Here is a 26,099-nt window from a genome sequence, read left to right as displayed (position 1 = left end):
GGGAAAGGGAAGAATCAAAAGAATTCTCAGACTGTGTCATTTTGAATTCTTTGACAAGGGAGAAGGGAGACACAAAAGAATTCAGGCGGTTAGTCCTTCGTTCTTTTGGAAAAGGGAGAAGAGAGACACAAAAAGAATTCAGGCGGTTAGTCCTTGGCGAATTCTTTTTGGCAAAGGGAGAAGGGAATGAAAAAGATGAATAGCACAGTTTTCAAGGTTTGGAAAACCGGAAAACTTTGGAAAGCTTTTGGCAAAAGGAAGAAGAAAAAGTTCAAAGAGATTCAGAAATCAAAGTGGAAAAGTTGTTGTCAAAAGAATTGTTGAATGAATTAATTATCAAATGCAAATCAAAGTGTTGCTTTTATAGACTCTTCATGTTTGGTCAAGAGAACCATTAGAAGAGTTATAACCTTTAGAAAAACTTAAAAACCATTTGGAAAAGTTACAACTTTTAGAAAAACTTGAAAACTATTAGAAGAGTTACATCTTTTGACTTTGTTAAGAAACTATCACTGGTAATCGATTACCAAATCAGTGTAATCGATTACACAAAGCTCTTTTGTGAAAGGATGTGACTCTTCACAATTTAATTTGAATTCCAATGTTCAAACACACTGGTAATCGATTAAAAAATCATTGTAATCGATTACAACATTTTGAAATCAATTGGAACGTTGTAAATTCAGTTGAAAGCTTTTAGAAAACCATTTTGCTACTGGTAATCGATTACCAGAGAGTAAAAACTATTTGGTAAAAGGTTTTGAGAAAAATTCATGTGCTACTCAGTTTTTGAAAAAAACTTTTTAATACTTATCTTGATTGAGTCTTCTCTTGATTCTTGAATCTTGAGTCTTGAATCTTGATCTTGATTCTTGGAACTTGAATCTTGAAACTTGATTCTTGAAATCAAATTTCCTCTTGAACCTTGAAGTGTTCTTGATTCAATCTTGAACTCATTCTTTGATTCTTGAAGTCATCATCTTTGTTAACATGAAGTGTTCTTGACTTTTGAGCTTTTTGTCATCATCTTTGTTATCATCAAAACTCCTTGAATCAATCTTGATTCATCATGAAGCTTGCTTCTTCACTATTGAGAGCTTGTTCTCCACCAAATCCTCGAGGTGAATTCTGAGGATTCCACTCTGATTAAGACGTTCCTCTCCGTGTGGTGGTCCGACAGCAAGCAACGGCGACTCATGGTGGCCAACGATGGTGATGGGTGGTGGAGGAGGAGTTTCTAGGGTGGTTTGGCGGATTTTTGAGAGAGGGAGGCATGAAAATCGTGTTTTTCATGCTAAATAACATATTTATAATCTACAAATGTTGCTTAGCGAGACAAGTCTCGCTAAGCGAGAATTCACTTTTGGCGCTAAGCGCAACTTTTCACGTTGAGTGCAAACCCCTCTCGGGTTGGAATTGTGCTTAGCGCACTTATTGCGCTAAGTAAGACGTCAAACATTGTTATTTTGCAAATCCAAATAGTCAAACCATGAAAACGTGGGTTATGAACCTATGATTCAAATTTGAAGATGATACAACAGTTAACAAATCTTGGATTATGGTTTTACCGAAACAGGTTTAGGTAAAACTTGAAATCTCATAATTTTGACTAAGTCAATAAAACTCCTCATAACTCAACATCCACATCAATCAAATCACACAAGGCTAATTTACACAATACATCAACTCATCCAAGTCAATCACACAATCAAATAACACGAGAAATACATTTAAACATCGATTTACAGTTAGCAAAATTTCCTACCCTTTTAGAAATTTAGTCCCAAAATTTACCTGACTCAAACAAGGCTAGATAGGCTTCTCGCATTTGACTCTCTAGTTCCCACGTGGTGTCTTCTCCTAATGCACCTCCCTAGACCACCTTAACAAATGGAATCTCCTTCCCTCTTAGGTGCTTTGTTCGCCTATCCTTGATCCTCAATGGCAATGTTTCATATGTCAAGTTATGTTTCACTTGTACATCATCCAATTTGATCACATGATATGGATCATGGATATACTTACAAAGTTGAGGCATATGAAAGACATTGTAAAGATTAGAAATAGATGGGGGTAATTCAATTCACAAGACCGACTCTTTTGAGAATTTGGAAATGACCGACTCTTGTACATCATCCAGTCAACAGAATGACTCTCAAGAATGCATGGTCACCAACCTCGAACTCCAAGTATTTCCTACTCTTGTTCTGATAGCTTTTATGCCTACTCTGAGTAGTCCTCATCCTCTCTTGGATCAACATGACCTTCTCAGTGGTTTGTTGTACCACTTCAGGTCCTAAGGTGAGGTTCTCTCTAGGCTCTAGCCAGCATAGGGGTGTCCTACGCCTTCTACCATATAGAGTTTTATAGGGAGCCATGCCAATGGTAGAGTGAAAACTATTGTCATAAGTGAACTCTATCAACGGTAGAAAAACTCTCCCAACTCCCATTTTGTTCTAAGACACACGCCCTTAAAAGGTCCTACAACAGTTGAATGGTCAGTTCAGTATGGCCATCAGTCTGAGGGTGGTAGGATGAACTTAGTCTAAGCTTGGTTCCCAGCACTCTATTCAGACTCTTCCAAAATCTACAGGTGGACCTATGATCTCTATCAAACATTATGCCACCATGTAATCCAACAATCTCACTAATATACATGGAGGTCAACTTCTCCAAGAAAAATATGATATTAATGGAAATAAAGTGAGCAGACTTGGTTAGTCTGTCAACAATAACCCAGATAGAATCTAAACCCCTGGAGTTCCTAGGTAGTCCTACAATAAAATCCAAGGAAATATTGTCCCACTTCCACTAGGGTATCTCCAAGGGTTGTAGCTTACTTGAAGATCTCTTATGTTCTATCTTAGCCTTATGATAGACTAAATATGCATACACAAACTCATTAACCTCTCTCTTCATGTTGTGCCAAAAAAACATTATCTTTAGATCCTAATACATATTGGTATCGCCAAGGTGGATGCTCAGATTGCTCCTATGTCCTTCCTCTAAGATCATCTTCCTAAGTTCAGGCACATTGGGAACATAAATCCTATCTTGAAGTCTCAAGACTCCATTTGATCCCACACTGGTGATCCTCAATCTCCCAGTCTCACACTGTTAGGGGTAACCTCACACTGTTAAGGGTAAATATATGTAGGGATTTCTACTCAAGGTGTCAGCCACTACATTGGCTTTGTTGGGATGGTAGCTAAGCTCAAAATCATAATCCTTAAGAAACTCTAACCATCTCCTTTGACACATGTTCAAATTTTTCTAACTAAACAAGTACTTAAGGCTTTTATTATCACTAAACACCTCAAACTTGGAGCCAAACAGGTAATGCCTCCACATCTTAAGGGCAAAAACTATAGCAGCCAACTCCAGATCATGGGTGGGACAATTCCTTTCATGAGTCTTGAGTTGTCTAGAAGCATAGGCCACTACCTACCCATTTTGCATCAACACTCCTCCTAAACACATCTTTGATGCATCACAATACACCTTAATGGGTTCTCTCGGGTTAGGCAAAACTAGCACAAGAATAATTGTCAACTTTTCCTTAAGGGTTTGGAAACTATGCTTACACTGGGTATTCCATACAAAACCTTGACCCTTACAAGTCAGTTTGGTCAAAGGTAAAGCTAATTTGGAGACACCTTTTATGAATCTCCGATAATATCCCGCTAAACCCAGAAAACAACTAATCTAAAAAACAAACTTAGGACTCTCCCACTCAAGGAAAACTTTTATCTTAGAGAGATCTATAGCTATACCCCCTTAAGATATCACATGCCCTAGGAAACTAACTTTCTCTAACCAAAATTCACACTTGGACAACTGAGCATAAAGTTGCCAGTCCTTAAGGGTCTGCAACATAATCCTCAAGTGCTTCTCATGTTCCACTCTAGTCCTGGAGTATACCAAAATATCATCTATGAATACTACCACAAAACTATCGAGGTAACGGTGAAAGACTCTATGTAATCCATAAACACATCAGGAGCGTTAGTCACACCGAAAGGCATGACTAGATACTCATAGTGACCATTATGGGTCCTAAAACCAGTCTTTGGAATATCCTTAAACTTCACTCGAATCTCATGGTAACCTGACCTAAGGTCTATCTTACTAAACACACAAGCTCTGGATATATCCTCAGGGAACACTTCAGGAAACTCTCTGACGACAGGGAGGTCACCCATGGAAACCTTTGTCTCTACTTCCAAGTTAGAGAGGATCATTTACACTTGATCATCTTCTTTAAAAGATGTCACAACTTGGTTTGAAGAGATAAACATTCTATCCTTACTCCAGAATCATCTAACACCACAATTTTATCAAAACAATTTAATAAGACATGATTGCAAGATAACTTGTCCATACCCAAAATAACATCAATTAGAAGTTAACAAAAAACTACTATTTGGGATCTCTACCACTAGATTTGATGCAATCCTAGCCTCCAAGGGCATTGGATAGAAGACTCTAAGAAGATTGGGCCAAAGATGCAAGAGAAGGCCATAGGGTTCTCATGAGCCTTAGGGTAGATTTTGGGCCCATGGGCTCAGTATGAGCTCACTTATCTTTGAACATATTACATTAATTTTGGGCCTTATATTTAGGGCTCCATATTGTAGGGAGGGTACCCTAGTAATGTAGGATTTTTCAGCCCTTGTATTTTAAGGCACCTAGACTAGTTTTTGTATTAGGGGTAGTTTTGTAATTTCACATGCATTAAGTGCACTATTTAATGGGTGTGTGTTGGGAGATAAATTTAATTGAATTGGGAGAAGTCCAATCCAATTAAATTTTGTACCATCTTAAGGGGGAGGTGAGCATTTGCTTGCTACACCCCATTGCCACATCATATTGTCACACTTTGTACATGTCCTTCATGCTTTACATGCCTCAGACACCTAAGCACACTTAGTGGAAAATCTTGGACTTGATCTTGGATTAGTAGGCTAAACCATAACTACAATTCACTAATCATAACTAGTGAAATTTTGGCTCCAAATTTGGCTCCATCAATTCAAATTTTCCTCTAATTTTGTGTGACACTTAGGCTATAAATAGAGGCCTTGAGTGTGAATTTTTTCTAGTTTGATCATTTGAGAATTACACTTCAAAGTTCAGACCTCATTTTAGGCATAAAATTTTGTGATCCTTCTCTCCCTCTACCTTCAAGCTCTTATCCATGGCTTCCTATGGTAGTGAACTTCTTCTTGACTCATCTTCTTCTTGAAGTGGCATCCCCAATCACCTTTCCTCCTTCTCCATTCTGCTGCCATTGATCTTCAAGAAGCAAAGGACTCCATTGATGAAGAAGATCCAAGGCCTACAAGCTCCACATGAAGCTACATCATGTGGTATCAAGAGCATCTTTATCTAGGTGATGTTCTTTTGCTTCCTCTATCTTTTTGTTCAGCCAATTCACTTTATTTCCTTGTTCTTCATCTTCTTCTCCATGTATCTCCTCCATTTTCTCGTGGTTTGGTGTTGTTTAGAGTAGATTAAAAAAAATAAACCGATTAAATCTTAGACCTACATTTGTTCTTGCATTTCTATGGTTCAAATTTTATAGATCTACTCTTGAATCATGTTTTTGTGTTGATTTTAGGTTCTACCATTTTTTAGCCATAATATTCTTGTTCTGAACCTTTAGATTTCAATTTTCTTTCTAAATATTGATTAGAAAAGAAAACACAAAAATCTAAGTGTAAATCACTTCATTCATGTTATCTTAGAGTCATGTTTAGTCATAATAATTGTCACACTATGTTCTAAGTTTGTGTTCAATTTTGATTTTGTTGATTGAATTCTAGATACATTTGTTCATGTATTCTTGCAACTCGTAGCCTATGATTTGAATTTTGAGTCTAATTCATGCATGTTATTTAGTTCATAACATGTTCTAAATCAATTCCTAGAAGTAGCCTTGTTGTTGAACTTTTTTTTTGTTTTCTATATTTCCTATATGATGCCTATGAAGAAATTGAGTTGTGGCTGGATTTGTGAATCATAATAAGTTTTAAGATCTCTTGAATTTTGTTATTCAAAACAATTGAGCATAAGCAAACAAAAATTGTAACTATCCAAGCCTTAAGCAACATAAACACTACTCTTGATTTCTAGGTTGAAATTTTGGTTGCTATCAGTTTTGGCACACTGTCTTCTTAACTCCACCATGGCTTGAATACTTTGAATTTTGAGCTGACATTTTTACTTAATTTTCTAGACATTTGGAAAAAAATTAGAAAAAAAGAACCAAGTGATTTTGATAAAAGTAAAAAATAAGAAAAATCACACCAGTTGGCAGGAAAATCAATGTCCAGGAAAAAAAAGTGAAAAGGAAGTGTGCTTGTTGTTTTGGCTCAAAATTAGTTCTATAATTGGTGCCTATTTTATACCAATCTTAGTTATGAAATTTAAATTGAAAAGTATTGTGAAAACAAGTGCCAAAACTAGAGGTTTCTTGAGTCTTTTTCTTTAGTTTTTTTTACTCTACTCTAGAGTCATTCTAGGTTTCTCTTTGAGTCCTAGCTTGCTTTTATGTGCTTTTTATTGCTTTAATTGTTGAATAATCCTTGAAAATTTGTCTTGTTAAAACTCTATTGGTTTAAATTTTATTTCATTTTTTTTTGTCTTTGGTTATTGCTTGTCTCTTTGTTTCCTTGTTTGTGGGTTGCCATATAGGAAATTAGAAAGGAGGATTGGTGCCATCCCTTGAAGAATTTGAGTCAAGAAGCAAGGGGTCAACCACCTTAAGAGCTATTGGACTAAGAAGCACTCCAAATTGAGTGAAACACCAAAGAGAGAACAACCACCAAAATTTAGGACTTTTTTTTGTAACTTTGTAATTTCCAATTTACTTACCTTCATTGCTTTCAAATTTTGTAACAAAAAGGCCTTTCATTAGAAGTGTGTTGGGAGCCTCCAATAGGTTACCAAACTTCCATTTTTGTGTGTAATAATTTTAGAAAACTTTCCCTTAGGATAGTGATTGTTTTGTTGGGAACCTTAAATGTGGTCATCCAAACACTATTAGGATCCGCCTAGTTTAGATTTCATGCACTTTAATTTCATGCTTACTTTCATAGCTTATTTTCTTTACTAGTCATGCCTAGTTTATATTGTTATTGCATAATACGTTCTTCTTGCTTATCATGCTTATCTTGAGTTCTTTTGGAACCCTAGCTTTTACCTTTTGCAAATCCCCAACAAGAAAGAATCACAATTTAGGAACCAACATGAGTCATCATTCATCTAGTGTTAATGGTGAGGGTACTAGTCATAAGGACCCTTTTATCTAGAATCTTAGATGAGTTGAGTTCCCTCAAGTTACGAAAAGAAAAACTAGAAAGAAAAGAAAAAGGAAAAGAGAGGGTAGAAATAAATCAAGATATGAGGGAACAAATAAGGGAATAAGAAAGAAGGAAAATACTAAAAGAGTTAATAACAGAAAAACAGGCCTCCTATAGTAGTCATGATTCTTGCAAGAGCCTAAGTGAAGAACTTCATGACTATTATGAAGGAAGGCATAGGTCACATCTTAGAAAGCATCAAGAGGTTAACATTAACCTCCCATACTTCCATAGGAAGGACAATGTAAAGGCTTACTAAGATTGGGAAATAAGGGTAGAGCAACAACATAAAAGGAAGTCTACTTCAAAATCTTATGGCTTTCACTCTTATCCAAAGAAAGACCAAGGTCAAGGCATCTTAGGGGTGACACCTTCTAAGCCCAAAGATGATAAGGGGAAGACAATAGAAAAGCAACCCCCTAAGGCTAGTATGCAAGAGAAGACTAGCTCTATAAAGTGTTTCAAATGTCTTGGAAGAGGACACATTACTTCTCAATGTCCCACCAAGAAAACCATGATTATGAGGGGCCAAGACATTTATAGTAGCCAAGATGAGGCTACTACTTCACTTCCTCTAGTGAAAGTGAAGAAGCAAAAAGGGAAGAATCTAGTGAAGAAATCTACCCCCAAGAAGAAGGACAACCTTTAATGGTTAAGGAGAAGTGTAAGGAGGTAAGTGTCTCCTCCAAGAGGTTAGCAAAGAAGGAAAGTCAATTTACAATAAAGATAAACATTAAAAAAATTTCCTTTCTTAGACAACCTCCACATCTTCTCCTTTGTAAAAAGACACTTTTTAACACTGCTACACCTCTTGGGCTTGAGGTTATTTCTCAAGTAAAGGAGTTGTTGGATGAGGGTTTGGTTCGTAAGAACTTAAATCCTTGTGCTTTGTTGGTGCCCAAAATAGGTATTATTAGGCACCAAATCCCCAAAATAAGTGACATGATGAATGTGTCGAGTGGTGCAACCCTCTTTTGTAAAATCAATCATGCACCCAACATCTTCATGATTCATGTATATAGGGACTCATTAGGTAGGTTTGTTCTTATTTTTGGTTTCAATACAAACCTAGGTGCTCATATGGGATACCTTAGGTTTGTCGTACTTTTTTGTAGGAATAATCAACATAAAAATACAGAAAAAGATATGTTTTATTGCATTACTTTTCTAATTTTTTAAATAGTGATCAAGGGGTTCCCACGGACCTTAAGAGAATAAAGGTCATTCCTGAGTGGCCCACCCCACTAAGTATAAGGAAAATTTGGGGCTTGCATGACTTAACAAACTTTTACAAAAGGTTTGTCTCATATATTTCTATACTTGTAGCACCACACATTGAGTTGGTGAGGAATCATGTTCTCTCATGGGAAGATGCCCAGGAAAGGGGTTTTCAGACCTTACCCTACTCCAACATGCCAAACACCACTAATATATATGTTTTTATTCTTTTTACAAGTGTTGAGGGAAGAAGCCTAGAGTTTCAAGAACCTCTGGATTTGAGGTCAAATCCTTTTCAAGGGGGAGGAAATGATGCAATCATACCCCCTAAGGGCATTGGATAGAAGACTCCAAGAAGATTGGGCCAAAGATGCAGGAGAAGGCCCTAGGGTTCTCATGAGTCTTAGGGTAGATTTTGGGTTCATGGGCTCAGTATGAGCTCACTTATTTTTGTACATATTAGATTAAAGTTTCATTATTTTTGGACCTTGTATTTAGGGCTCCATAGTGTAGGGAGGGTACCCTAGTAATGTAGGATTTTTCAACCCTTGTATTTTAGGGCACCTAGACTAGTTTTTGTATTAAGGGTAGTTTTGTAATTTCGCATGCATTACGTGCACTATTTGATGTGTATGTGTTGGGAGATAAATTTAATTGAATTGGAAGAAGTCCAATCCAATTAAATTTTGGACCATCTTAAGGGGGAGATGAGCATTTGTTTGTTACACCCTTGTCACATCATATAGTCACATTTTGTGCATGTCCTTCATGTTTTACATGTCTCATGACACCTAAGCACACTTAGTGGAGAATCTTGGATAAGTGGGCTGAACCATAACTAAAATTCACTAATGATAATTAGTAAAATTTTGGTTCCATCAATTCAAATTCAAATTCAAGTGAAATTTGAATAGAAATTCAAATTTTCCTCTAATTTTGTGTAACACTTAGGCTATAAATAGAGGTCTTGTGTGTGCATTTTTTTCAACTTTGATCATTTGAGAATTATACTTCAAAGTTTAGACCTCATTTGAGGCATAAAATTTCGTGCTCCTTCTTTCCCTCTCCCTTCACTCATCTTCTCCTACCTTCAAGCTCTTATCCATGACTTCCTATTGTGGTGAGTTTCTTCTTGACTCATATTCTCTTTGAAGTGACGTCTTCAATCACCCTTCCTCCTTCTCCATTCTGTTGTCATTGATCTTCAAGAAGCAAAGAACATCATTGATGAAGAAGATTCAAGGCCTACAAGCTCCACATGAAGCTTCATCAAGATCATTATTTAAAGAACACATAAAGCTTAAAACTAAAACAATGAAATGATTAGACATAAAAATTATACATAATTTTACACTTGTTAATATATTTAATTGTACCATGTTCATTTCCTAAACTTTTTGGTGAGTTTCACTTCCTTAATTATGATTTGTGAGTAAATATTATAAATTTAAATTTTCTTCCATATATTAAATTACATTAATTTAAATTATAAAATAAGTAAAAAAGTATATGAATTAACGGTACGGTGAATGACTTAAAATTCAATATATTAGGTAAACATATTATTCCTATCATACGTGTCATCAATTGAATATATCAGGCTGAATTAGGAGTACAATAAATGTGTTCTATTGATTTTAACGGATAATTTGTATTAATGGAAAAATGGGAACCGTTAACTGTGTGCATAAATTGTATATGCAATAAATAGAATTAATGAATAATTTAATAATCAATAATTGTAATTATTTGTAAATTTTGTGGATGAATCTAATTTTAAAAAGCATTTTAAATTTTTGTATGAATTATATAATAAATATGTGAAGGGACATATTTACATCAAATCTCAACTTCCATGTATAATTACATGCTTTAGATTTAATTATCTTACTCTCTCCTATAAAATACTTATGTCATATATATATATATATATATATATATATATATATATATATATATATATATTAAAATATTTTTTAATTTTAAAATTAATATTATATTATCACTTATTTTTTTAATTTTTTCTATATTTGAAATTGCTAAAAATATTTTGATCTAACCGTTCAAGATGTAGGAGTGATAGTAAAATTAGATCAATGACTATTATAAAGTTCAAGATTTAAGTTCCAAATGTTGAAGTGAAAACAAATTGTAAACTTCAAATGTTGATATTGTGGCTCTTAATGATTCAAGTGGTAAAATTAGATCAACGGATATTTTAAAGTTCACATTTGGATCGGACGGCTCTAACAACTTTAAATAAAGTTTACTTAAATACTAGATTTTAAACCTTTCTTTAAATTATATAATTATTATAATTGTACCTAGTTTTTACCATATATTTACATAAATAAAATTATCAATGTTTAAAATATCAAGTGAAATATAACATATTTTAATTATTGAGGAATATGATTAGATAAAATTTTAAGTAAGCATGTGTTGTGTTAAAAAAATATTTAGTCTACAGCCAAAATTAATATTTCATCTATTGAAATTTATTATGATTTATTTTTTATTTGAGTAATAACAGTCATGCAAAACCTATATGAAATGTTTAAATTGAAAAAAAAAAAACATTTGATCAGTATCCATATATAATTATTTAAATTTGACTATTTGTGTGTTCATTTTTTTCTATTTTAGATATTATGTCAACATGCACTTTTTTTGTCATGGTACTGCTTTTTTTTTTTTTTTAAGTCACGGTGCTGTTTTTATTATACTTATAATTTTCAATTGCAAGTTGCAACAAATAAAGAAGAGAGAATCTTGACAACTAAATTATTAACAGTATAATTTACAATTTGTCAATTTTTTTTTTCAAATTATAAAAATTAATATTTTCTTAAATAAGAAATTAATCATAAGATAATAATTAAAAATTCCCACTATTAGAACTAAAACGCAACAAATTTTTTTTTCTTTCCATATCAAAGTGAAAAAGAAGTCAATTTTTTGGCTTCACTTTTATTTTCAAAGCTCCTAAACAAAATATTTACCGCCTACCTTATTGCTTTTTTGTTGTTTATATGTATTCAAACGAATCATCATGGTGACAGCTGAAAAAAACCAAAAAAAAGATGTTTATTTAAGAGATACGGATGATTGCTTAATTGCAAAGATAAAGATTATTGCTAAATATTAGAGATAAGGATGGTTATATTCAAATACCCAAATCCTCTTTCCTAAATTGAAATATATGTTTCTTCACATGAAACAAAAATATGTAAGCTAAATAAGATATAGATTTATATAAAGAAAATTCATTGAGATAGGAAGTGAAAGAAAAAATTAGCATCGTTTTGTAAGAAAAATAAGATATAGATAAAGAAAATTCATTGAGAGGAGGAAGCAAAAGATGATGAGATTCAATATAGATGAAAGAAAATATGATGTAATTCTTGGAGAGAAAAGGGTGAGTGGGAGAAAAGCTGGGATAGTTTAGCTTGAAATTGTTGAAGGATAACAATTTTTTTAACCTCTTTTCGCAATGAAATTCAATATATATAAAAATCAAACATAAAGAAAAATAAAAGTGGGAGTCGTTACTAATGAGAAATTAGGATAAAAAATGAAACTAATGACAAATTAATAAGAGAAAGTGAGAAAAAATAAGTCATTCACCTACTCTTTAGGTGTTATTAGGAATGGAAATGAGTCGAATTGTTTGTCAAAAGTCTATGACTTCATCTATTCAAGGCTCGGCTTGACTTGTTTACTATAAATGTCAAGTTTAAACTTTTTAAAAAGCTTTTTTAGATAAAGAGGTCAAAGTCAAATTATAAAAAAAATTTATTAAGCTTGACAAGCCGATTTGTTTAAGTAATAATAATAATAATAATAATAATAATAATAATAATAATGGGAGGATGAAGTGACATAAAATGCTTAAAGAGTTCACTTGCATGTAGAAAATTTTCAAAAAAAAAAGAGACTCAAGTTAAAAGGATAATGAAATCAGATTAATACTTTCAAAGAAAAGAATGTTTTGTAAAAATATTTTTAGGCAATTTAAATATTTTTATTTGGCTATATTAGTATAAATCATCTCTAATCCATATATTTTTTAATATTATGCTTTTTTTTCATTTTCTTTTGATATACTTTGTGTTTTAATAACTTGAATTTAATATAATTTTGTTTATCAAATATTTTTGGATTTGTACATTATTTATACGAAATTTTATACGTTTCTTTTGTTAGTTAGTATTTCACTAGGTTTTAAAATAATTAATTGGTTAGAGACGTATTTAAGCATACTTTTAAATAGACTCAATTTAAGCCTTACGTATTCAACTCAAGTCAAATTCAAGCCTAGTAAAATTAGGTTTGGCTTGACTCATTTCCACCCCTGAGTGTTATATATTTGATAGGAAATTTTGTATTAATAGAAATATTATAAAATTATTAGAAGTAAAATATATTTATAACATTATCAACTAATTATAAATTGACTTTATTTTTTTATCCAAATTTTAATTTAAAAATAAATCTTAAAAAGCACAAATGGGATCAGTTTACGTTACCAAAAGAAAAGTATGATATTTAGCACAAAGATTTTTCTTAATGAGACACGATTCTTCTCTAACGAATTTTAAGGGAAAATGTGTACCTCGATCTTCCAACATTATAATAAGAAACTACTAAAATTAAAATGAAACAAATAAAATGCGTACTCTCGTAGCATTTAGCTAAAACTTATTTAGGACACAACGGACGTCCTGACTGACAGGATGGGAGAGGAGGAATCAAGATTAACACCAGACATGGTCTTCTCCTCCGGTTGAAGATTTAGAAACCGTTGGACTCTCCTCTTGTTCTTTAGTTTTTTCTTTTGAGTACTTTACCAAAAAAAAAAAAAGCTCAAACTTATATAAAGATTTATAATTCAGTAATTTAAAAACAGATACATAGTATTAATATAAATTAATGGTTATAAATAATATTAAATTTTAAAACAGACTCATTTTTGTTTTAATGCCATTAAATACTAATTTAATATAATTAAATTTGATTAGGCAAATATGTTGGTATTTTTTTATGGTTTTTTTATATTCAGAAATAATTTTTTGTAGAATATTGTGAAAGATGTTAGTAAACTAATGTTGTTAGTTATTTATAAATTATTTTAAATTATAAATTAGTTACTTTAAGGAATGGAAGAAGATAAAGGGGTGCTTTTGGTTTTTAGGAAAATCTAATCTAAAAACATATTTGATCTTTAAAAACAAAGCTAATTAAGAAGTATATTTTTAACTTTAAAATTTAAATCTATTAAACATATATGAAAAGAATAGGCTAATAATACGTTTCTGCCCTCCTTAGTTGACAAAGTTGGAATTTACTATTAATCGACGTACAAGACTGAAACGCGTAGCCAAATTTTGTGACTCGGAAAGGATAAACCAAAGAAGTTGGGCCAATGAAATTTGTTTGGCAGTTTCCTACCTAAAGAGAGATGGGTGTGGACGTATGGTTTGGCCTTACAAGGAGTGACTCAGCTATAATAAGGAGTCACCAATAATAATCACAACTCACATGCCTACTACGTTTTTTAATTTCTTTTAAATGCAGGGATTAGTTTTTTTTAGGGCTTAAATATATATTTTTTTTAAATTTGATAATTATTTTTTAATTTTTTTCAAAAATTAGTCATTCAAATTTTTGAAAAGTTATTTTTAGTATATAAAAGAGTATATAAAAAAGTAGGCTACCAAAAATAACAATTTAAATATATAAAAGAATATAATTTGCTGAAACCTTCTAATACCATGAGACCTTCTAATATCACATGATGAATTTCTTATTCAAAACTATAGACGAAATATAATAATAGATAAAACAATTTTAGTAGAATAAATTTTTTTATATAAAAGTTAATTCAAAAGTTTGATTTATGTAAAAGTTTTTGTGTTATTAATCAATCATAAATATTTTTTCAGTATAACTTATTATAGAAATAATTAATTTCTCATATATAATAATTTTTAATTAAATAACAATATAATTTATATACATATATTTTATTAAAATATAGTTGTATAGAAAAAAATTATCAAAATTTATAAATCATTTTTATTCATTTTAAAAGAGTATATAAATATAAAAAAGTATAGCTTGTTGGGTTTGTTGGGACATCCTAATATCACATGACCTTCTAATAACACGGGTAATATTCTTATCCAAAACACAAAGACGAAGTATAATAATAGATACATGTAGTATAAAAATTTATATATATAAAAGTTAATTCAAAAGTTTGATATCCGGAAAAGTTTTTGTATCATTATTTTATCATTAATTTTTTTCAGTTTAACTTATAAAATTATTATTATAAAAATTAATAAATTTATCATAAATGATAATTTTGTGAATTACCTTCTAATATCACATGATAAGATTCTTATCCAAACACAGAGACCAAATATAATAATAAATACATCAGTTTTAGTAGTATAAACAATTTTATATGAAAGTTAATTCAAAAGTTTGATTTCCGTAAAAGTTTTTGTATCATTACTCAATCATTAATTTTTTTTTCAGTTTAACTTATAAAATGATTATTATAAAAATTAATAAATTTATCATAGATGATAATTTTGTGATTAAATAATAATATAATTTGTAAACATTATTCATTTATTAAATTATAGTTATAGAGGATTAAATTATCAAAGTTTATAAGCATTTTTCATACTTTTTTTAAATCAATAAATTGTTGGTCCAATTATATGACTTTGAGTTATCCTATATTGTTTATAGGTCGCTTAAACAGGGACAAATTGACTCGAATGAAAAATAGAACAACAAGATAAATACATGAGACATGACATACCTCGTACATGTAACAATCACGTGTTGTGTGAAGGAAAGTAGAAATGGAGAGGATCCAACTCTTTTTATTCACCAAAATTTAGTTTAAAAAGGAAAAAAAAAATTATACCTTTCCTACATTTTGGCATATTTTAATTTTAAATCTAATTACAATTTCAATATTAAAACAAACAAATAACATAGCGAAATGGAGCGACCCATGTGTATGCATGGGTGACTGACTAGTTATAATAAAAAAATATTTTCAAACAACATATATATATATATATATATATATATATATATATATATATATATATTGATGAATTATTTAAAATTAACTTTTTTATAATCATTTTAAATATAGTTTAATTACATATTTATAAAAAAATAGGTATTATGAGGAAGCAAACACAAATTTTTTTAACTTATTAGGAACTAAAACAAAATATCAAGGATAAAAAATAAAAATATTATTCTAGCAAAACAAAAATTTATTAAGAAACAAACATAAAAATTAAATATTTATTAGGGATAAAAAACATATTTAACCCTTAAAATAATAACATATATTTCAAAGTGCTCAAAATTCTTACTGGATATTTATTAACAATGATTTCTAATATGTTATTTGTGTGTTTTACTACACTAATAAAAACAATTAATAAAACAGTTTTTTTTCTGTATTAATGATTAAAAATGAATTATGATGTAAAAAGTAAATTATTTGTGATGCCAAAATGTATAAACATAAAAAGACGATAATGATGAAAAATGTTAACAACTTTTTTCGTGTTAAGAGAATTATATAAAATAAATATTAGATTGCAGTAACTAGGAAGTGATCATAGGTCCTCTCCCAACGAGCAATGACTAACCAAATGTTCATAATATGCTTAGCTATAATAGTAACAATTGGGGGGGGGGGGGGTTGTTTGTTTTGTGAATTAAAGAACAAGCAGACTGGAATAGAAAATTAACAATATTAAAAACGTGTTGTATCCTCTTGATTCAGAAGCCATTCTCCTATCCTAGGTTATGAGGATTTCACCCCTAACAGTTAACCACTTAATCCAACCCTAATTTAATTTACTAAGCGAAAATCAACTTAGGATTGTCAATATGTGATTAAGCAACACATACACCAATTAATCCCTCGTTCATTAAGCACGAACATAACTTAAGCACAGAGACAATTAATCGAACACGAAGCGTGCATAGATTAACAGTAACGAATGTGGGTTAATTGGTGAAGGGAAAACTGATAGGAGAGCAACATTAAAAACAAAACCTCAAAGAGAGTTATGCTCCATACTCAGAAGGAAACAACACTAGAAATTTAGTGATGCAAGCTCCATTGGAGCTTGTAGGCCTAAGATCTTCTTCATCAATGGATTCCTTTGCTTCTTGGAAGATGAATGACAGCGGAATGGAGAAAGGAAGAGAGAGAGGAGACGCTACTTCAAGGAGAAGATGAGTCTAGAAGAAGCTCACCACCATAAGAGGCCATGGATAAGAGCTTGGAGGAAGAAGGAGATGAATGAAGGGAGAGGGAGAGAAGAGCACGAAATTTTGTGCTCTAAATGAGGAGCATTCAGGCTGCTCAATTGCTCCAGATTGCTGCATAGAAGGGTAAAGGTCTGTATGGTGGTCGGCAGAGGAGCATAAACCACAGACTCTTGCGACAGGTATAGATTTCTGATTCAAGGCCAGCTGGGTTACCAGGTTAACCAAAACATCTAGTTTTCCATCAAGCTTCTTAGTTTCAGATGATGAAGATGAATTCGTGGCTACCTCATGCACTCCTTTAATGACAATAGCATCATTTCTAGCACTAAATTGTTGGGAGTTGGAAGCCATCTTCTCAATTAAATTCCTGGCTTCAGCAGGGGTCATGTCTCCAAGGGCTCCACCACTGGCAACATCAATCATACTTCTCTCCATGTTACTAAGTCCTTCATAAAAATATTGGAGAAGAAGTTGCTCAGAAATCTGGTGGTGAGGGCAGCTGGCGCATAATTTTTTGAATCTTTCCCAGTATTCATATAAACTTTCTCCAGTGAGTTGCTTGATGCTTGAAATATCCTTTCTGACTGTAGTGGTCCTAGAAGTAGGGAAAAATTTCTCTAAGAAAACTCTCTTTAGGTCATCCCAACTCGTAATGGACCTTGGAGCAAGGTAGTATAGCCAATCTTTTGCCACTCCCTCCAAAGAATGAGGAAAGGCCTTCAGAAAGATGTGATCTTCTTGGACATCTGGAGGTTTCATGGTGGAGTAGACAATATGGAATTCTTTCATATGGTTATGAGGGTCTTCACTTGCAAGACCATGAAACATAGGCAACAAGTGGATCAATCCAGTTTTAAGAACATATGGGACATCCTCATTAGGGTATTGAATGCACAAGCTTTCATAAGTGAAATCAGGTGCAGCCATTTCCCTTAGAGTCCTCTCACGAGGTGGAGGTTGAGCCATATTTTCAGAATGTTCAAAATCAGAATGCTCAAAACCAGAATGTTCTAAATTACCAACCACAGAATGCTCAGACTCACCAATAACAGAATGTTCAGGATCCTCAAAAGGTACAAAATGTTCAGGGTAATCAAGATGCACACTATGCCTAGCTAATCTATGAAATGTTCTATCTATTTCAGGATCAAAGGGTTGTAAGTCACCTGGATTGCCTCTAGTCATGCACTATATGCAGCAGTTCATGTGTTTCTCAAACAGGGAAAAAAAGGTGGATTAAAATTACAACTATACTCAAACGATATCCAAATGAGCTGAAATTTTGTGAGCAACACCCTAAAATCATGAAAAGATAGAAGAAAAATTTTCAAACAAAAATTCAAAGTCTAACTATGGAAACCGCCTAAGGAAATTTTAGAAAAATAAAACAATAAAACTTGAAAAATAAAAAAAAACTAGTAAACATGCGATTTTGGCTAGTTAGATACCTCAACCACCGGGTTGCCATGGTATGGGAAATTTTTTTCTACCCAAAATACATATATAATAATAGTCATTCTGATACCCGGAGTGAAAGTTATGGCCGTTTGAAGTTTTGCTAAATACAAGTTCTCAAATTTTTTTGAATCTCTCAAATCCAGCCACAACAAGTGTTCCTGGTATTTTTCACACAAAATATGAGTCAAAATAACCTACCACACAAAAATTCAGCCAAAAATAACAACCCTAACTATCAAAACAAAAATCGCCAATTAAATTGTCAACAGTCGTCACTAATTCAGTCACTAATGTAATGTTGTGTGAATAGTAACACAAAATCAGTCTCTAATTCCGTCACTAAGCACCATTTACAGCAAAACATAAAACTGAAATAGGGGAAGCGCTGAACAAGGGGTACTACTAAACTGCAAAACAGAACATCAAATAAAACAGAACAACGCACTAACACAACATACTATTACCACACTAACACGACACAAACACACTAAACAAAAGAAGTAAACGTAAAACAACTAAACATAAAACACGAATCACTAGCTATTATGAACCTTTGGACCACTGATCCCCGACAACGGCGCCAAATTTGATTGAGGCCGTACCCGAATCAAATAAACATTAGATTTTAGTAACTAGGAAGTGATCCTAGGTCGTCTCCCAACGAGCAATGACTAACCAAATGTTCATAATATGCTTAGCTATAACAGTAACAATTTGGGGGGGGGGGGGGGGTTGTTTGTTTTGTGAATTAAAGAACAAGCAGACTGGAATATAAAATTAACAGTATTAAAAATTGTTGTATCTTCTTGATTCAGAAGCCATTCTCCTATCCTAGGTTATGAGGATTTCACTCCTAATAGTTAACCACTTAATCCAACCCTAATTTAATTTACTAAGCGAAAATCAACTTAGGGTTGCCAATATGTGATTAAGCAACACATACACCAATTAATCCCTCGTTCATTAAGCACGAACTTAACTTAAGCACAAAGGCAATTAATCGAACATGAAGCGTGCATAGATTAACAGTAACGAATGTGGATTAATTGGTGAAGGGAAAACAGATAGGAGAGCAACATTAAAAATAGAACCTCAAAGAGAGTTATGCTCCATCCTCAAAAGGAAACAACACTAGAAATTTAGCCTTCCATAAGTTCAACAAAAGCAGAAAACGTAAATGAAGCTAAAGCAGAAAACGTAAATGAAACTGAAGGCAGAAAACGAAAATGAAACTAAAGGCAGAAGAAGGAACAAAAATGAAATTGCAATAGAAGCAGAAAAATGGAAAATGAATTCACGTGAACAGTAATACAAAGCTAAAAAACGTAAAACCCTAAAACTCCATGCACTCAACTAGGGTATTCTCTCCTGAAAATAGAATAGAGTTTAATAGAATAGTCCCTCACGAATCCCAAGGCTGTGCTATTTATAAGGGTCACTCAAAGTCATTGGGCCTGATTACATTATTTCGGCCTAAAACGAAATAAAAACTGAACGCAATAAAATGAATTTAGACAAAATCTAATAAAATTGTCTACTCTCTTCAAGTCCAATTTGGCTCAGCCCAATTGCTTATAATTATCCTGAAATTGAATTAAAAACACCAAATTAGTCAAGTGGGCCCAATTGATAAAAATGAATAATAAATTTGACAATTAGAGTTAATCAGTAATTAAATTGGTGACAACAAGGTTAAGAAATAGGAGAAAATAATGACACATCAGTGGTCTATGGCAGAGGGGCTTGCCAAGGACAATGAGCATCCTCAGTTGGAACTGTTGGAGCTTGGGTAACCTAAGTGAAATTCCTAGCCTAAAAGACCTCATCCATGCTTACCATTCAGATGTTATCTTCTTATGTGAAACTTTGGTTCTCTATCAAAGAACCATAAGAATGAAATTTGGTTTTGATTCTTGCTTTTCAGTTAATGTGAATGGTATAAGCAATGGTCTTACTCTCTTTTGGAAACACACTTTTACCTATAGCCTCCTAAATTTCTCCATAAATTTTATTAATGTTGAAGTGCAAGTACCAAGAAAACCTTGTTGGCAAATAACAAGTTTTTATGGGTTCTCAAAAAGTGATAGAAGGAGAGACTCGTGGAATCTCATCCATTCTATATCTTCATTCTCTCTCCTCCATTGGTGTATTATAGGAGATTTCAATGATCTTCTTTCAAATGATGAAACAATTGGTAATTCTGAGCATGCAAACCGGTTGATTGAAGAATTCCATGACTCCATCTTTCATAGTAATCTCCATGATCTACCAATGAAGGGTTACAAATACACTTGGGCAAGAAGAAAAGGAAAACCAAACGACATTGAAGAAAAGTTGGATAGGGCTTTAGCCCTGGATTGGCATTTTCCCTCAATTCAAACTCACAAATGGTATTGCATCTAAATCTAACCACTCCCTAATATTTTTAAATAACAACTCAACATGAAGAAGGAATTTATACAACATCTTCAAGTTTGAAAATTCCTGGTTACTCAAGCCTGAATTAGAAAAGATAGTGCACGAAGGCTGGCTCAATTCATGCTCCAACGAGGTAATGGAAAAATTCAAATCATGCACAAGTAACATGTATACCTGGGGAAGGAAACATAACTCAATTTTGGCCACGCATTGAGGAGTGTAGGAAGCAACTTGAAAACCTATGTAATTCACAAGAAGAGTCCTCTACTAGAAGATATAAGTAGATAAACAACAAGTCAAATAATCTCATAGCCAAAGAAGAAGCGTATTGGAAGCAATGTGATGTAGCTCCAAGTAGAGCTTGTAGGACTTAGATCTTCTTCATCAATGGAGTCCTTTGATTCTTGAAGATCAATGATAGTGGAATGGAGAAGAAGAAAAGGTGATGGGAGGCGTCACTTCAAGGAGAAGATGAGTCAAGAACAAGTTCACCACCATAGGAGGCCATGGATAAGAGCTTGAAGGTAGGAGAGGATGAATGAAGGGAGAGGGAGAGAGTGGGGCACGAATTTTATGCCTCAAATGAGGTCCTTTGAAGTCTATTTTCTCAAATACCAAAGTTGAAAAAAATGCACACAAAGACCTTTGTTTATAGCTAAAGTGTCACACAAAATTAAAGGGAAATTTGAATTTTTATTCAAATTTCACTTGAATTTGAATTTGAATTTGTGGAGCCAAAATTTCACTAATTATGATTAGTGAATTTCAGCTATGGTTTAGCCCACTAATCCAAGATCAAGTCCAAGATTCTTCGCTAAGTGTGCTTAGGTGTCATGAGACATGTAAAACATGAAGGGCATGCACAAAGTGTGACTATATGATGTGACAATAAGGTATAGCAAGCAAATGCTCACTCCCCCTTAGGCTGATGCAAAATTTAATTGGATTGGGATTCTCCCAATTCAATTAAATTTCTCTCCTAACACACACATCAAATAGTGCACTTAATGCATGTGACATCACAAAAATACCCATAATATAAAAACTAGTCTAGGTGCCCTAAAATACAAGGGTTGAAAAATCCTACATTACTAGGGTACCCTCCATACACTATGAAGCCCTAAATACAAGGCCCCAAAATAATGAAACCCTAATCTAATATCTACAAAGATAAGTGGGCTCATACTTAGCCCATGGGCCCAAAATCTACCCTAAGGCTCATGAGAATCCAAGGGCCTTCTCCTGCATCTTTGGCCCAATATTCTTGGAGCCTTCTATCCAATGCTCTTGAGGGGGTAGGATTGCATCATCCCCTCCCCCTTGAAAAGGATTTGATCTCAAATCTAGAGGTTCTTGAAACTCTGGGCTTCTTCCTTCAACACCTGTAAAAAGAATAAGAACATATATATTAGTGGTGTTGGGTATGTTAGAGTAGGGTAAGGTATGAAAATCCCTTTCCTGGGCATCTTTCCATGAGGGAACATGGTTCCTCACTAACTCAATGAGTGGTCCTACAAGTATAGAAAAATATGGGACAAACCTTTTGTAAAAGTTTATTAAGCCATGGAAGCCCTAAATTTCCTTTATACTTGGTAGAATGGGCCACTCAGGAATGACTTTTATTCTCTTAGGGTTCGTGGGAACCCCTTGATCACTTTTTAAAAATTTAGGAAAGTGATGCAATAAAACATACCTTTTTCTGTATTTTCATGTTGATTACTCTTACCAAAAAGTATAACAAACCTAAGGTGTCCCATATGAGCACCTAGGTTTGTATTGAAACCAAAAATAAAAACAAACCTACCTAATGAGTCCCTATGTATACGAATCATGAAGATGTTGGATGCATGAGTGATTTTACAAAAGAGGGTTGCACCACTCAGCACATTCATCATACCACCTATCATAGAGATTTTGTGTCTCATAATACCTATTTTGGGCACCAACAAAGCACAAGGATTTACGCTCTTATGAACCAAACCATCATCCAACAACTCCTTTACTTGAGAAATAACTTAAGCTTAAGAGGTATGGTGGTGCTAAAATGTGTTCTTCTACAAAGGAGAAGATGTGGAGGTTGTCTAAGTAAGGAAGTTTCTTTAATGTTTGTATTTATTGTAAAATGACTTTCCTTCTTAGCTAACCTCTTGGAGGAGACACTTACCTCCTTACACTTCTCCTAAATCATTAAAGTTTGTTCTTCTTTTGTTTTTCTATTCCTTTTGTCATCCCATTTAAGTTTTACTTGTATTTGATCCTTAGCTACCTACGATGGTGTTTGAGGATGCAACATAAATTTAGTGCCAAGATGGGTGAGGGTAATCTGATTATTTAGGCCATTGTAAATGATCTTCCTATCAAATTGTCATGCCTTCCTAAGAGAATATGCCATGCCTCCAAGGAACTACATCATAATTAACTTCATCCTTATATGTCCCAATGGAGAAAGACACCTTCACTTGTTGGTTAACTATCATTTCCCCTTGCTCATTGAGCCATTGAAGTTTATAAGGTTTTGGGTGGGGAATGATAGTGAAGTTCAACTAAGAAACTAATCTTGTGATACAACAATAGCAACAAGATCTACTATCCACAATGAGAGAATAAGTTTTATCTAAAATTTTGCATCTAGTATGAAAGATGTTCTCTTTTTGGGATTGGGATAGATCACAAGATTGACCTCCAAGGAGCTTTCTAACCATTAGGAGGTCACCTAGCTATGGTTGTTCTTTCCTCCTCCCTAAGTCCAGCTCTTAAAAGGAGTAGTTCCATTCGTTGTCTATATTTTTCAACACTCATACTCCCTTATCTAAGCCTTTGGAGCTTGTCCATAAGCTCCCTTTTATAGTAGGAGGGAATGTGCCTCTTCCTAAGGGCACTCTTAAGATCATTCCAATACTCTACTGGAAGATCCCTATTGTTGTAACCTACTCTTCGGCAGGAGGGCGAGGCGAAAAGCCAAATGTGCGTCTTCCAAAAAGGAAAACGCGCATCAAAAAGAGGGGTCTGCAAATTTCAAAAATAAGGGTTTGGGAGTTGTTTACGCATAGGGAAGGTATTAGCACCCCACACGCCCGTCACAAGGGACGCTAGCCTTTAATCGAGTGTGCACAACGTGACTTCAAAATTATTTATTTTCCCATTTTGTATTTTTTTATTTTTTTGGGGTCAACAAGGGTGTTGCCCTTGCTCCTACGTATCCTCAAGTGCGATAAGGAATTCAGATCTATGTAGTTCTTTAAAGCGAGAAAGTTGTGTGTTGAGTTGATTTTAGGTTTTTGAAAGATTCATCTTTAACTAACAAGAACGGAAGAGGTCGTTAAGGCATTGTACCTTGAATGATCTCAAGTGACTTTTAATGGAGAAAAAAAAGTTGTATGTTGATTTTATCTTGGTTTTGTTCATTAACTTTCAATCTCTTTAATAAGATGATTTACGACACAAACGATCAGTTGAAATTTACTTTATAACAGAAAAGGGATTATCGATGATAGAAGAAGGAGATGAATGTGCATCAAACAAAAAATGGGACCCCTAAGGGTGCATAGATCATGTTCAAATCCTTAAAAACAAAACACTAACTGGATGACGAACAAAGAACATCTAACAAAGAACGATGTAGAGGTTGATTACAGTCGTGGTTTGGCAGTGCCTTGACTTCGTTTTCTCTTCTTTCTTCTTCTTCTCACTTCTTTCTCTCAAAATCTCTCAATGCTGAACCTTGGAACCCTTTACTCAGCCTCCCTCATGCCTATTTATAGCAAAAAGGGGCACTTGGTGGACTTGCAGCTCGCCCAGGCGAGCTGATGCTTCACTCTAAAGTAACTTGGCTCACCTACGCGAGCTGGTTACTTCATCCCTAAGCCATTTGGGGGGCCCAAGTGAGCCAGAGGCTAGCCTGGGCGAGCTGCGGTCCAGAAAAAACCCTAAAAAAACCCTTTTGACCCTCCCTTTTAGTATCTTTCGCACCCTTGACCAAAACATCGAATGATCTTTTGTCTTGCACGACAACTGATGTCGAACAACTCAATTCGGTTAGCGAGAATCAAAATATCCATGAATGATAGTCTCCAGACGAAATTAGGGTCTGACAGTTGCCCCTCTTTACTTATCTTTTATTGAAAATGAAAAGGTAAGTAAAGATAAGGACACTAATTTCATCCAAGCGATCTTGTTATCCGATCGGCAACTAGCGAAAACAAAAGAAGTGAAACTTGTAAAAAAAAGAGTAAGCGGATGAAGTATCAAAAGTACTAAACAAAAGATGTTGTAGTCTTGCACAACAAAATAGGGCACATTGAAGTCTTTGGGAATGTAAAGACAAAAGACATTGTAGTCTTGAAATGTAAAGATAAAAGACATTGAAGTCTCAAAATGTAAAGACAAAAGACATTGAAGTCTTGAAATGTAAAGACAGAAGACATTGAAGTCTTGAAATGTAAAGACAGAAGACATTGAAATCTTGAAATGTAAAGACAGAAGACAATGAAGTCTTGAAATGTAAAGACAGAAGACATTGAAGTCTTGAAATGTAAAGACCGAAGACATTGAAGTCTTGAAATGTGAAGATAGAAGATATCGAAGTCTTGAAATGTAAAGACAGAAGAGATTGAAGTCTTGAAATCTTTCACTAAAACGTGAACATGCTTGGTAAAGAAACAAACCCCCAAATTGATAAGAAGAACACACATTATTTTTCAAAAAACAATGTGAGTAATGGGAAATGAAAGCATGCAGATAGAATTTCTCATAACCAAAAATGAGATTTAAGACATTTGTATTTTGTTTCTAAAAGAACATTAGAAGAAACACTGGGTCCAACCGAACAGAGGAAATTGCACAAGGTGTATAAAGCTTCACATAGGCAAGTGTTTTCGTCTTAATTCCAAATCATAGATATGTCATAAATTGATTTTGCAGGTCATTTCCCATCAAATCAAGGATAATATGCATAATCATCATGGACCAATAGGACTTTCTAAGGTCGAACTTTGTAGGAAATTGGTTTTGGTTGCTCTGGCCTTTCCCCTTTCTCTTCCTTTTTGTTTTGTGTGGAACAGGAGAGTAGGTCCAAAGATTTGGTTAGTAACTTAAATAGGCGATCACTTCCTATCCCCTCATGTCTTAACCAAGTTACTATTGCCCCCCTCCTTTTTCCTCCTTTCGACAACTCTGTACATGGTTTAGCCAATGTTTGGTCCAAAGAGCCTGTTTTCCTTTTCTATTTTCCTTCGCTCTTTTCTATCTTTAATTGATTGATTTTTTTCCTTTTTTTTCTTTCTTTCTTTGTCATTTTTGTTCTTTTTTTTTTGTTTT

The 26,099-nt window shown here is 33.4% G+C and overlaps 1 non-coding gene across 1 annotated transcript; it reads left to right on the top strand.

The window, feature by feature from the left end:
• Positions 1–17,387: 17,387 nt before the first annotated feature.
• LOC121175096 (small nucleolar RNA R71) lies at positions 17,388–17,493 on the top strand. The gene has a single exon (XR_005892134.1). It is a non-coding gene; the product is annotated as a small nucleolar RNA R71 (small nucleolar RNA).
• The last annotated feature ends 8,606 nt before the right edge of the window (positions 17,494–26,099 follow it).

Source organism: Glycine max, chromosome 6 (genome assembly GCF_000004515.6).
Source record: "Glycine max cultivar Williams 82 chromosome 6, Glycine_max_v4.0, whole genome shotgun sequence".
Taxonomy (NCBI): domain Eukaryota; kingdom Viridiplantae; phylum Streptophyta; class Magnoliopsida; order Fabales; family Fabaceae; genus Glycine; species Glycine max.
The sequence above is the reverse complement of the archived record's forward strand: the minus strand, read 5'-3'. Positions and strand labels throughout refer to the sequence as shown.